Here is a 4,379-nt window from a genome sequence, read left to right as displayed (position 1 = left end):
GTACAATGCCCTCCCACTTATCATTCCCTACCCACCAAAATTCCTTTCCTGACAAACTGGTTTTTTCTTTCCATCTTTATTAAACTGCTCCTGAAATCCTACCTGCGATTGATTTGAGCTGAACTAAGTGTCCTCTGACCCTTTTCAATGTGTTCTGAATCTAGAGCTCTCATAGCTGGCATTCCCATCACCATCTTATGATATCCTCAATGTTGGCTCCCTTCTTGGCTCTGCATATTATATGAATACATTGGAAGCCCATTATAAAGCGAGGTGTTCTCCAAGGGATTTTGTTATGGCTCTCTCATCTACTTAAAGTGAGTTCATTGTTTTCACTCATCATTTTGGAGGTGGGGGTGGGTAGACTAGCGTTGTCCTATGGTCTTGAGTTGTATATGGATTTTATTAAACTTTAATGTCTTTTCACTTACTGCTTCAATGTGGACTTGTTTTCCTCTTTATATCAAATATTTGCCTTTCATGTTTTCAATTGTTAAATCTTAACTCTTAGACTCCTGTGATATCTTGATATCACTCTTGTGATATCTTGACATTGCTGCTGCTGTTACACCTGCTCCTTCACTCCAGGTTCAGAGATGCAGTATCTGCAACCTATTTTCATTCTGTCCATCTCAGTTTACTTTTGAATAAAATCTGGAACCATACTTCTTATGAGTATGTGAATAGTAGCAGTAGAAGCACTTGCTGCCACATAGCTGCATGTTTCAATGGCTGCGAACTTTTTTTCAGAGATCTTAGCCTAACCTTCGAAGAGTGATGCCATTAATTTCTGCTGGGTAGAGGCAGGGATGCTGCTAACATCTTTCAGAATCAGGGTAGCTTCCACAACAAAGTTATATGGACCAAAATGTCAGCAGTAAGGAGGTTCAGAAACCTTTTCCTAGAGCAGGTTTCTCAATGAGTGAGATATTGCTCCCAAGGCAGTAAAAATTGCTTCTTGGGGAGTGAAAAAATCTTGTAAAAGTCTTACAACTATTATAAAGGGCACATTTTGCAAGCCAGCTTCCTGCCTGCAGGAACACTTTCTCCGTCCACAGGCCTATAGTCCTCTGCTGCTCTACCTCTCTATACCATCGCCTCTGCTACCATGTCTGTTGTCTCTGCTTTTCTGGTTAGGATCCCATGTTCCACTCATACTGCCAGGGTCTTCTGTTCCTAAAATGACAGATTGACTGCTCCTCCCAACTCCTTTTAGTTATACCTCTTCTACATTTACATTTGTGACCATTTACAATTGTGACCAATAACCATTGGTCTTGATAACAGTTACAATTGAATCATAAAATCCTGTCTCCATCCTCCTGTTTCACTGTGACCCATCTGTACAAGAGGAAAACTGTTCAGTGAGGATTCTACCTTAACGCCCCTCTTCTCCCTTTCAACTCGAGGTCATCAGATGTTTATGGAACATGGTCAAACTCAGCTCATGTTTTCAATTGCTGCATTTCCCCCACTTCCACTCACAAGTTGACCAGAGTAGTCACCAGCGAGCATACAAGACTGCTCATGTGTTCCCTTTGAGTTTCAGTCTTAGAAAGGGGTTTCCCTCATGGACTGACTTTTCTTGCCTTGATGGCTCCTAGGCAAGCAGCTTGCTTGATACTGTCGCAACCAGTCTGCCTCCTCTTCCCCAGCCCACCACCCTTGTCTTTCTTTCAGTAAGTTATCTTCTGTTCCTCTAGCCATTCTGGGTTGGTCTGCGTGTCTTTTCAAGTGGGAATGGCCCACTCATGAAGGTTCTGGGTGATGCTCAGGATTCTACCTAAGCCCCATACTCCACAAAGACTCGACAGGAATCCTATTACCCTAGGCAAATTCTAGTACTCTTTTTAGCTAGTACAATCAATTATAGGCTGAAGATGGGCTTACAAGCTTTCTGTAATCATACTTCCCAATATTCCTTTCCATCCTACTTAAATGTCTATATTACAATAGTAATTAGTGAAAACCAATATCCATGAAAACAGTCAAGCACCTTATTTCCCCTCCTTTACCCATTCAGACTATGTCTTGATCCGTATATCATAGAGCCCTGTTGTTCCTAGACTGTGTATACATACAATCTACCTCTAATCCATGTACACCTTCTTAAGTCTTCCCGTCATCCCCGTTATCTATCCCCACCCCCTTGTGCATTGCCCACCCCCTCACTTGAGCTATGAAGCGTCTGTGAGTTACTGTGCCCTCTCTCCTACTTCTGGTAACTATCAAAGAATTATTTTTATTTATGGAAATCTTTTCTTAAGCTTTTACAATAATGGTGTTATCCAATATTTGTCCTTTTGTGTTTGACTATTTCACTCATTATAACCTCAAGATTCATCCATGTTATGAGATGTTTTGCAGCTTCATTGTTATTCTTCAAGGTAACATAGTATTCCATCTGTTTATGCATCAACATTTGTTTATCCATTCTTCCTTCCCATTGCTGGGCACTTAGGCTGTTTCCATCCTTTTGCTTTTGTGAACAGTGCTGTGATGAACATTGATGTGCATATATTTACTCACGTTCTGACTCGTATTTCTTGTGGGTATATACCAAGCAGAGGAATTGCTGGATCGTGAGGTATTTTTATTTCCAGCTTCTTGAGGAAGCACCATACTGTTTTTCAGAGCGGTTGAACCATTTTATATACCCACCAGCAGTGTAGGAGGGTCCCAGTCTCTCTAGACCCTTGCCAGCATTTGTTGTCCTCTGCTTTTTTGAACTTTTGAACTTCACTATGACTGCTGGTGTGAGATGATACCTCATTGTTGTTTTGATTTGCATCTCTCTAATGGCTAATAATCGTGAACATTTCTTTATATGTATGTTGGCTGCCTGAATGTCTTCCTTGATGAGAATCTTTTAACTCCATTTTCTCATGAACTTTTTGAAGTTCCTGCGTAGTACATACAGATAAACAATATATTTGTGGTGTTAAAATTGCTTGTGGGGAAGGTGGTGACATTAGGAAAACAGATATCTAAAAGTTCATTTGTTGTGGTTGTGCGTCGTTGAGTCAGTTTCGACTCATGGTGGCCTTGTATAGGGTTTCCTAGGAGTGGCTGGTGAGCTTGAACCGCTGACTGTGTAGGTCAAACTGACTTTGCAGTCTAGGGCATTAGCCCACAAGGTTGATAATAAAATGCAGCAGTCAAGAACTCAAACGATGTATTGCATTAGGCAAATCTGCTGCATGAAGACCTCTTTTAAATGTTCAAAAGCAAAGATGTCAGTTTGAGTACCCTCATATGCTTGTGAAAGTTGTCAGTGAATAAGGAAGACCTTAGAAGAATTGATGCATTTAAATTATGGTGTTTGAGAAGAATATTAAAGGTACCATGGACTTCAGGAAGAACAAACAAATCTGTGTTGGAAGAAGTAGAACCAGAATGCTCCTTAGGAGTGAGGATGGTCAGACTTTGTCTCTTATGCTTTGGACATATTGTCAGGAGGGGCCAGTCCCTGGAGAAGGACATTATGCTTGGTAAAATAGAGGGACAGCAAAAAAATGTGAGACTACTTTCAAGATGTATTGGTATAGTGGTTGCAATGGTGGGCTCAAGCGTGGCAGCAATTGTGAGGATTGCGCAGGACTGGGTGCTGGTTCATTCTGTTGGATGTAGGGTCAGGTTGGAATTCACTGGGCAGAACTCAACAAAAACAATAAAAGGTTAATATTAAGAAACACTGCTTGGATTAAGACTTATTTTGTTCTTGTTGTTAAGTGTCATCAAGTCGCTTCCAACCTATAGCGATCTTGTATAGGATTCCCAAGGAATGGCTGGTGAGCTGGAACTGGTGACCTTGCAGATCAAACCAACTTTCCCGTCCAACGCATTAACCCACAGTGCCACACCAGGACTCCCAAGACTACATATAATGTAGTGGTAAAAATTCCAGAGTCTGGAGTTGTACTTTCTGGTAGGAACGCTGTTTCTGTCACTTACCAGATGCAGACAAGTGATTTTATAGCCTTGGTTTTCTCATGTAAATAAGGAGTCCTGGTGGATCCATGGTTAAGTATGCAACTACTAACTAAATGGTCAGTGGTTAGTAGTTGCGCTGCTAACCAGTTGCACTGCTAACCCACCCAGCTGCTCCACAAGAGAAAAAAGGTTATGGCCAAAGAAAATCCTATGGGGCAGTTCAGTGAATCAGAATTGATTTTTGTGTGGTGTTTCAGAATAAGCACTGGTCCTTCAGTTCAGTTTGAACTGCAAGGTCAGTGGTTCAAACTTACCAGCTGCTCCCTGGAAACCCTATATAGGGTAGCAATGAGTTGAAACCAACTTGACGGCACTTAACAATAACAACAAAATGGAAGTAATAATTTGTTGTTGTTATGTGCCGTGGAGTCGGTTCTGACTCATAG

The 4,379-nt window shown here is 41.3% G+C and overlaps 1 protein-coding gene across 1 annotated transcript in view; it reads left to right on the top strand.

Annotated features, from left to right (window-relative positions):
- PCNX (pecanex homolog (Drosophila)) overlaps positions 1-4,379 on the top strand; it is a 324,383-nt gene that overhangs the window by 18,379 nt on the left and 301,625 nt on the right. The gene's annotated exons all lie outside the window — the stretch shown is intronic.

The sequence above is a fragment of the Chrysochloris asiatica genome, unplaced genomic scaffold (genome assembly GCF_000296735.1).
Source record: "Chrysochloris asiatica unplaced genomic scaffold, ChrAsi1.0 scaffold00079, whole genome shotgun sequence".
Classification (NCBI taxonomy): Eukaryota; Metazoa; Chordata; class Mammalia; order Afrosoricida; family Chrysochloridae; genus Chrysochloris; species Chrysochloris asiatica.
This window is presented reverse-complemented; position numbering and strand designations above follow the sequence as displayed.